General features: G+C 40.6%; 1 protein-coding gene across 2 annotated transcripts in view; it reads right to left on the reverse strand.

Moving 5' to 3' along the window:
- Nucleotides 1-10372, reverse strand: part of LOC116297875 (protein SSUH2 homolog) — a 29835-nt gene extending 19463 nt beyond the window's left edge. For both annotated transcript variants that reach the window (XM_031706187.2, XM_089035609.1), the window contains exons 1-2: nucleotides 10249-10372; nucleotides 7268-7312 (exon numbers count right to left, since the gene is read on the reverse strand). The gene's annotated coding sequence lies outside the window, so the exon portion shown is untranslated. The remainder of the gene's footprint in view (nucleotides 1-7267; nucleotides 7313-10248) is intronic.
- Between the last annotated feature and the right edge of the window lie 12 nt (nucleotides 10373-10384).

Genomic DNA, 10384 nt, shown 5'->3' on the forward strand with positions numbered 1-10384 from the left:
CCAAGCCTAAATCTGCAGGCAGAGTTGCCGCGGGAAAGAAGCTCGCGGAGATGAATAAAAAGAACAAAGCAAAGAAAGAAGAAAAGGTGGAGGAAGAGGAATCCTTCATTAATCCTGGGTACGTCATTGGCGCGTTAGGAGTTGCTATAGCAGCAGGCAGCCTTTACTTACAATGGCGGGCTACGAAGCCAAAAGTAAAGTGGGAGGCCGTACATGTGCCGCCAACATATCACGCACCTGTGGAGGTTAGAAAAAGCAAAATCCCTGAAATGGAGTAGATTTATCACCCGTGGCGACCTAGATTTTCCTTCTCGCTTTGTAATATAATGTCGACCGCGTTGTTGAAAACTGTTGAAGAGGCAGCTATCATTACTTCCATCGTTGCGGGTATTGGTTGGGTAGGTAAGAAAGTGCTCAAAGAAGACTTTACTGAAGACCCAAGCAAGAGCTTCGCTAACTTTGCTAAGATGACCGCTGCCGTAGGCGGGGCTATCATGGTAAAGGATTATCTACGGAAGGAAAAGTACCTACCTAATGTATAATGGTTAGCTTAGTCGCAGGTGGAGTCATTGCAGCTTTAGCATTTACGGGAGCTAATTATGGTGGTCAGTATTTGGATAGATTAGTCAGAGGTGATAAAAGCGGTGCCGCCGAAAGAAAAAGGCACGACTTAGCGCTGGAGAAATATCAGCGGGACGTGGCGGCTTGGAATGAAAAAAGACAAGCTTACAGGGATTGGTTGGATAAGAACTACCAAGACAAAATGCAGGCGGATAAGAACTTCGAAAACACAGACTACGCCTTCAAACTTTATGCGCAAGCGCACCCCACAGTGGTGTTAAAGAAGCCTCAGTTCAAGAATTACTACCAGCCTTCTAAGAAACAAAAAGACAATGAGCTGGTATTTGTAGGAGTTGCAGGGCTGGCCGGAGGCGTGGCTTTGGCGTATCTAATATAATGATCGTCTTTTTGGAAAGCGACAAGAATGACTTTACCACGTATTTGAATCCTCCCATCCGCGCGGAAAGGGTTCGGTTGGTTAGTTGCTCTTTGTACAATTCTTGGTATAATTTAATTAATGGCTTTGTCATCGGAACTTCCGGCACCAAACCAAAAATACCAGATTCCCATTACACCCCTATAACACTGGCTAAGGAGCTAGCGAAGCATGGATACACTCTTACCACAGGATTGCCCCATGAAATGACATTCAAGAAAAATAATGGGAGCGCCAATCTAAAGGACAGTTCATTGGTAGAACTCCTAGGTCTTACTAGTACCACGATAAATAGCGGCAGTACATATGATGTGAAATGGAAAGTCGCATCCTCTTACGAAGTCTATTGCGATTTAGTCCATAGTTACAACAATGGAGAAAAGTCTTCTCTTATGTCCAAGTTTCTGCCCCAAGGTAATCCATTTGACCCAGTAGAATACACTCCCATTTCTTTGAGCTATGACTTGTCTAATTTGGTAGAAAGCATAAACATCGCCATTAAGGTGGACGGAAAGACGGTGGATTTTAACGGACGTAAGATCAATCTTGTTTTGGAATTCATATAATGGGCCGCGTAGAGGACAAACTTAAAAGGATTTACTATGGGCCGGAAGGCTATTGGAGAGGAGCGTCAGCTATCAAGAAACTCGCGACCGCGGCCAGGGTATCAGACGAAACAGCTAAGAACTGGTTGAAAAAACAAACCCTCTGGCAGGTTTATCTTCCCGTGCCTAAGTACATTCCCAGGCCCAGCTTCACCGTAAATACCCCCAATGAAGTTCATCAGGCGGATTTGCTCTTCTTACCACATGACAAGGTGAGAAGAAAGACCTATAGGTACGCTTTGACCGTAGTTGATATCGCAAGCAGATACAAGGACGCCGAACCTATAACCAGCAAGGATTCTGGGGAAGTCGCAGAAGCCCTAGGTAGGATTTATAAGCGCGTCTTGAAATGGCCTAAGCTGCTGCAAGTGGATGCGGGAACGGAGTTCATGGGCGTGGTTACTAAGACCCTGAAAGACCACGACACTAAAATTAGGAGAGCCAAAGCTGAGTACCACAGGGGTCAGAGCATCGTCGAAAGATTTAATAAAACCTTGGCTGAGCGTCTCTTTGGGTACCAGTATTGGAAAGAGCTGGAAGATCCATCCAAACGCAACAGGGAATGGACTCAGAGGCTCCCCCAGGTCGTCGCGGCTTTGAACAACGAGGCGGCCAGGGCTACGGGAATGAAACCCAAGGATGCCATAAAAAAGAAACACGTGGAACACAAGTCCTTCGTCAGAAGTTCGAGGGTGGTCTTCCCCCATGAAAAGAAATTAGGTAATGTCACGGTCCGATATCTCTATGAGCCGGGTGAATTAGAAGGAGGATCCAAAAGAGCTACGGATCCTAATTGGTCTTTGGAAACTTACCAGATCCGAAGCGTAATAGCTAAGAAGGGTCAGCCCATCTTGTATTATCTTCACGATGGCCCCACACGTGGGTTCGTCATGGAAGAACTGCTTATCGTGTGATGTCCGAATGCTATCGTATGCACTCCGTCATCACACATCCATCGCTTACCGTCAAATGCAGACAGTGACACCTTCTCCTGCGTGACGTTATGTATCTGATGACCATAGCTGCGCAGGCTGTTCATCTTATGCCGCTGTTCCTTGCGTGTTCGTAATACGTTGAGGTAGGACTCGTGCGTAATGTCCTTCTTAACCACGTACTTTTTTACGCCTTTAGCTTTCTTTTCTACGCCGTCTAACTTTAGCACGCTGTACATCTTTGGTTTCAGACCCACGTATTCCACGATGGGTTTTCCTAACATTTCGTCTTTCATCTTCCCAATTACCTTCTTATTCTTCGCAGAGTAAAGGAAGTGCTCCTTCGGGTAACCGCTGGTGTCGTACTCGTCTATGTCGGGGAGGCAGTCTTTGTAAACGTCTTCCGTTTGCACTTCTAGAATTAGGGAGTCGGTGTCTGTGTACAGGAGGCGACAGCGGTCTCCGTACTTTGGCTTAAGCTTATCGTAGTAGAACTCGTACATAAGCAGCTTCGATAGATCCAGCACCGTAAAGCCTGTGTAAACGGGCTTGTTTAGTAAGAGGTTTGCCTTTTTCATGTGAATCACGTAGAAGTTCAGCATTTCTACGTATCTAACGAAGCCTGGCTGTGACACGTATGCTTCTGCTTCCTCTTTGGTGCTGACTATTTTTACGCTTACGCGCTTGCGGATGTTCTCCATTGTCTTTCCGAACACGCTGTTGTTCATCAGTTTGAAGAGGTTTTTCTCGAAGTCATTTTTCGCTGCGGTACGCTTTTGCGTGTTAAAGTCAATGTAGGGGCGCATCCAGGGTTCCTGCGTGAATTTTAGGACTCTGTGGATCTTCTCTACGCGCATTCCGTGTCGCACGTAGAACTGCAGGTTGCGGTAATGTACCACATACTTCTTCTTATCCATCAGGTTCATAGTTAGTTTCCTGTACGGTTTGTAACCAGGGCACATTTGCTTTTGCAGCGGACTTAGCTGCTTAAATGGTATCTCTATCGCTTCTGGTGCTAAGGGGAACTCATTGTGTTCGTCGTGCAGGCGCTCTGGGTACTCCAGATCCACTTCTAAGACGTAACCCTTGTCTTCCTCCTTTCCTACCTGCATGTAGAAGTCTATCGGCTTCACTGGATCCCATTCGAAGTCTCTCACAGGTAGGTACTGTGACATTGCCCAACCATAAAGGTTATTCGCATCCAGGTAGTAAATGTATGTGGTTGGTTTCTCTGGGTCGTGCTCTACTAAGGGGTTGTTTGCGCGGGCGTAACGTCGGCTGGGTCCGCATACGCCGCCACGAATACCGTCTTCCATAAACCGATACATGTCGTACTCCGTTAGGAGATCCAACTGCGCATTTGTCTTCTTTAACAAAGCACTCCAGCTGAGCCCAGGAGCCGTGTAGAAATTAGCGGGATCCAATCCGTAATATTCCATAGCCATCTTTCTGAAGCTTTGGAAAACATCTGCAAGCAGCACTACGTCAGACCTTAGGTAGATGTCGTGGTAGTCACCCATGTTCTCACAGGAGTACTTTTCCCACACGTCTAACGCATGCTGGTACTCCTCATCCTTTATACCGGACTCGTTTAGGGTGCTGTAGAAGCGATCTTTGGGTGGTAGGGGTTCTTTGAATCGATCCCAGGAGTCCATGTATTCGTATGGGTAGACTCCTTTCCTTTCCGCGCCGTATTGACTGGAAATGGGAAAGTTGGTGTTATACTTTACGAGGTTTGCTAAGGAGTCCGCCATAAACTGCTGCGAATCTAAGAACTTTAGCTTACCCACAGTTACGGACATGTAGCGCTCTTTGTTGTTGGGTATGCATTTGACGTCGGAGCCGTCTGTTCCTTGTAGTAGCAAATGGGAGTCGTAACCGCGGAGGTTGTGAAAGAACACCGGAATCTCCATATCTGGATTTACTTTGAAGTTTATATTGCATTTCCAATGAGCCGCTCCTCTGTATTTACCCGTGATGTGGCAGTGATCCCTAACCTTATCCACATAGAAATCCTCAACAAATGCTTTGTGGCAGTGAATGCAGTGCGTGGAGGGCTTTCCCGGCTTCTCACCTTTCTTAGCATACTTCCCGCATTTAAAATGAGCTTCTCCTAGATACTTTCCATCTTCATCCCACGCTTTCTTGGCTCGTCTTCCAAACTGAAGAAGCGTATGTTGACAAATGTGGCATTTTTTTGCCTTGTTAAAAGCCTCCTGGTTCTCTTTGGTAAATTCCATCTTCTTTGGACGTCTTAATTGTTCTCTAATCTCCCCCTCCTCTTCTCGCAATGCTTCTAGAAACTCATTAGCTGCGTTCTTACCTCGGTAAATCACAGGAGGGTTTGCTTTACCGTCTGATCTGACTACTATGTAACCAAAGGAGCAGATCTCGTGTAATCCTACCTTATTCGTGGCGCCACGTTTCTGCTCTTCCTTAGTTATCAACGCTTCGAAGTCTGCATATATCACGTAAGGCACTTGCATCTGCTTTTGATGGTCTGCGTATGAAAGCTCTTTGTTGGTGGGCATCTGGATCCGTTGCGCCACTTCTTCGACTCCGCGGCAGATCTCATCGTGTTTCTTTAGGGTATTTAAGGATGTAAATGACAGCAAGCAGCAGTCACAGAAGTACTTTTTGCCTTTGTGCTTAGTATGTCTGTAGAATAGTCTGCTAATGTGTTTAACCCATGAGTAGTGTCCGCCGTGGTAGAATAAATGTACGCGCTCTCCTTTACTTTTTGACAGAACTAACGGTACTATCGTCTGCTCTCTGACTCCGTAAACGTTAATTGCTAGATCGTTTATTTCCTCAAATATGGGGATGTCTATCAACTGCATGGGAAATTCCACACCATCCCACTCTAAATCATCTGTGGGATACTTACTTGTCCTACAGGGATCCTTCTCTGCTGGATACAGTGCAGACCTAATTGCCCACATAAAGCATCGATTGTCTTCATTCTTCACGTTTACAATAGCCTTCTTCCTTTCTACCCACGTTGGTAGCGGTACGTAACTCCCCCCTCGTATGGGTACGTACCTGGCTATACTTATCTCTATTCCTTCAACCTCCTCTACTGTCCAACCCGATCCTTCTTTCGTGTAGTTAGACAGCGACTCCATTATTGCTTCTAAGGCTTCACTGAGTGACCTATCCAGATTCGTGGATTCTAATATCACTAACGACTTTGATCGCAACATTGCTGTCGTCATTACCTCGTCTTTTGACAAACTTACTTCTACCATTATGCTCGCTTTCAGGGCTCCTAATTCTTCTATACCTTTTCGGAGAGTCCTTTTAACCTTCCTTTCTGACTGACGCCAAAACTGTCTAACGTCAATCTCACCGTTACCGGGTATTGACACCGTGCTGAAGTTGCTTTGGGATTCCATCTATATAATAGGAAATATTTTATACCTAATACCAAGCACTTTTTAGGTCGTCGTAGTCGTACTCACAGTCCTGACAATGCCAAAACAATTTAACCTTAGTCTCAAACTTCTTACCACATCCACAATCATAACTGCTCATACACTTCGTCTTCATTTTCAAATGCTTTTTCAAATCCGCTTCTTTCTTAAAAGTTCTCTTACATTCTTCGCACTCCATATATAGACTAACATATTTGCGCTGTTGCCCCCAACCACACTTGAGTGGGGTTGTTTCCGTAGGTGGATTTTTGACACGGGTCTTGCCCGTGTTGAGATTGCGCTGGAACCCCCATTCCCTATACTACTATACAAGGACCCAAAAAAGAATTTTCAAGGAGTATGTTCAGCTAACTATGCCAAGGTTTTACATGGTGGTTGCACATGGCTGACTTTCAGATTTTCCAATCTTTCTGACTAGATCTATTTCAGAACCATGCAAGTAATGATCAAAGCAAAAATCCAAGGAGTTTTCAAGGATTTTCGCTAAAATCATAAGATTCAAGAGCTTTTCAAGTGCCCTTGAAAATGTGAATTAAATTCAAGGAGTTTTCAAGGAGTTTAAGGAGTAGCACGAACCCCGAACCTAGTGATTAAACTAGTTCTAGCTGCTTCAGTATATAAAGCATAAATGATGGATATATAATAGAGTAGATCAATATGCATTAAGTTGAACAAGGTAAAAATAAGTATATGCATACTATGTTTATCTATTACATATGTTCAACTTACTCATATTATATCCATGGTCTATTTCAAAGGACTATATTGCAAAATATTTGCATGTCATGATTGACTAAGCTACTAGAAAAGGTATATTTCTCATAGTAAGGATGATATAATAATTTGATAATAAGGATCATCACACGCTTTAACCACAGTCATGTCTCATATATTATTGAATGACGCAATCAAACTTCTAACCATTTTTGAACAGGGTAAAGCTTGTCATGAATACATAGAGGATATTACATGGGCGTGCAGAGATACGAATTTTATCCTCGAGTGTTGAAAAGATTTTCAACACGAGAAGATAAAATTCCTATCTCCAAGCGGACATGTAATATTCTGTTTATTATATAATTATCAATGAAGTATGCTTTGGCTTTTTCAGGCAATCCTTTCCGTGTATTTTTGAATAGCCATCGCAATGGTGTTATTTTCACACGTGAAAATAACATGTTATTTTCACGTGTGAAGATATCAATTTTTCGAAATAGAGAAAAATAGATATTTCATTGGTAATTAATGAAATAAATAAAATATGATATAATAAAAATGTTTATATACTGCAACACTGACCTTTGCTTTGTATTCCTAGTCTATTTAAAAACTTAAGATCTGTCTCTGGAAATAAAGTGAACATTCAATTCAGGGGGTTACTGTAAATAAAAAGGATGGAAGCAGATAAAGGGGAACAAAAATATCGTCGCTTTCACCTAAGTGGAAACACTTCTAAAGAAAACCGCCACTAATAGGGGGTGGTAAGTTAACTTTTGGTGCCTCAAACTTTGACGTTTGGTGCCTCAAACTTTGATGTTTGGCGCTTCAAACTCTTCATATATTTCTCGATATCGTGGGGTTAGACAGTCCTCCACAGTCAGCAAAACCAATGAATTGTTCTTTAATTTCCTGAATAGAAGTTAATCCCTTGGTCTGAACAATAGTTTCCAATAATACTTTATCGTCAAATGATAATTTATTTGGTAAGGGATCTACATCGCCTGTTTCTCGATATTTCTTTTTATATGATTTTATCAACATTTTTTGATTAATTAATTAATTAATTTTTATTTTATTTTCAAATTTTCTAACTATTTGTTAAGACCATTGAGACAGGTGTAATGGGCTTTATAAGAATTAAAGTTATTATTATTATTATTATTATTATTATTATTATTATTATTAAACTTGGACAGACATACATTGCCAGACATTGCTTACACACAGTGCCATCATGTGACATGACGTCACCAGTCACGTGGACACATAAAAAACTGTAATTTTGCTCTATAAATATGTGATCAATGTGAGTCAAACTTGGACAGACATACTTTGCTAAACACTGCTGACACATCTTTTAATCATGTGACATAATATATGACATCACCAGTCAAAATCTTCATGATGTTGAAAATGGCAGTAGCCACATGCTGGCTTTGACTGCATATTTTTTGTAGAATGGACTTCTTTTATTATATATCTATACATAGAGGTAAATGGTGACCCCTTCACATATGTACACACACTCTCTTTGGTTACAATTGTGCTATCTCATCAGGTGATTTTGAATCTCAGCATACAATGTATTGTTTATCAAAGCAAAGATTTCCAAGTATTTTCAATTATTTCTCATCAAAATGAAATATTTTCTGCCACCAACAATGAAAAATACTATTCATAAAAGGAAAGATGAAAATGGTTGAAAATGGCAGTAGCCACATGCAGGCTTTGACTGCGTTTTTTTTTTTTGTAGAATGGACTTCTTTTATCATGTATCTATACATAGAGGTGAATGGTGACCCCTTCACATATGTACACCCACTCTCTTTGGTTACAATTGTGCTATCTCATCAGGTGATTTGGAATCTCAGCATGCAATGTATTGTTTATTAAGCATAAATTCCCAAGTATTTTCAATTATTTCTCATCAAAACGAAATTTTTTCCACCACCAACGATGAAAAATACTATTCATAAAAGGAAAGATATTTGGGGATTCTTTCTGTGTATAAGTTTTATTTTCTTTATTTTCGAGTAAAAGCTGTTGTTTATTGAGTTTATGAAAACCTTGAACTATGAAATATTGAGCTACGAACAAAGTGTTCACTGATTGTCTAATTCGTTCTGGCTGAGAGAAGCAAAATCACCTGGCCCAAAGAACAGAACACAGTGGTGACCTCATTGGTATATATAATATATTATTATATAGATATCAATGAAATACCAGGTTTTCTCTAGTGTCGAAAACTTGATATCTTTCACCAGTGGAAGATACCATATCTTTCACACGTGAAGATATTGCTGTTGACAATAAAGAATAAAGAAATAAAGAATTTTTGAGCTTTTGTTTTATTCAAGTTTCTATATCTATATAAACAGAACATTACATGGCCGCTTGGAGATACGAATTCTATCTTCTCGTGTTCAATTTAGATATCTCACATGTGAGATACACGTGTATCAATTGAACACTGGAAGGTAAAAGTCGTATCTCCGTGCGGCTATGTAATATCCTCTATATAAACAGAATATTACATGGGTGCTTGCAGAGATACGAAATTTATCTTCTCGTGTTGAAAATCTCTCACTCATGAGAGATCTTTTCAGCACTTGAAGATAAATTTCGTATCTCCACGTGCCCATGTAATATCCTCTATATTATATATATTGGTATATGTAATATGGCATGCACTTGTTGCAGATAGCATAAGGAAATGACACTGAAAACCACAACGTACTGTGTCTTTCTAAATATTATAAAAAATATACAAACACATAAAAAAGGAAATTACAAGAAATTACGAATCTGACTGGGGGCATGTTTAATTCTAGTATGTTTTCTCTCCTTACAATTATTTAATTGCGTACGTCCTTTCAAGTGTTCACTTGAGAAATCAATTGTTCAAGTACAGAACACACCGGATAAATTCATAAAATTTACTTCACAGTCTTAGCACAAAGGCCTGAGAAAAATGTCATTAAGGTGTAAAGTTCAATGAATTGGGATTGTTATAAGCTTCAGTTTTAACACTTTAGATCAACCTGATTGCTCTTTTAATTTTTTTCCGGGTCCCCTGGGCATAATAAGACTTGGTATAAAGTCATAAGCTTAGATAACAAAATCTGAGCAACAAAATAAACATTCTGTCGATGGCATCTTATAAACAACAGAAAATACTTGTGGAAAAATAGATAAGCTCAGCAAATTGAGCTATAAGCTTAAAGTTTTCTTATGAGTTAAGGAGCATATTTTCAAAACCTATAAACAGCTGTTTGTACACAACAAAATATAGTTTAAGCTTAAGTTTAGTTCAGCCACCAGCAAGGACTTAGATTATGATATGAATAGAACAGGTAAAGAAATATCAATGATGATTCTGCACGTCTCTGTAGAAGGATGAAAGGTTACAGTTTAGGACCTATGTTTGTTGAGAGGGAGGAGGTGTTTTGGAAGCAATATTTAGGGCATAAAATTCGAATTTAAAATCATCGCCAGCTCAACCAAGAAGAACCAAAGCCACCTTAGTTCATTTAGTTTCAACTTATAGTAGGAAGGCTTACCTTGAAGCTTCGAAAGAGTGGATTTTTATCAATAAACACGGTTTTTTATTCCAAGTACAGAACTATTCCTTGCTATATCGGTCGACACCCTGTGCAAGGCACCAAGGGTTGGGGTCACTCGACATATAAGTCAGTT

The sequence above is a fragment of the Actinia tenebrosa genome, unplaced genomic scaffold (genome assembly GCF_029948245.1).
Source record: "Actinia tenebrosa isolate PJP-AT-01 unplaced genomic scaffold, QUT_ActTen_1.0 PGA_scaffold3__52_contigs__length_22856419, whole genome shotgun sequence".
In the NCBI taxonomy this organism is placed as follows: Eukaryota; Metazoa; Cnidaria; class Anthozoa; order Actiniaria; family Actiniidae; genus Actinia; species Actinia tenebrosa.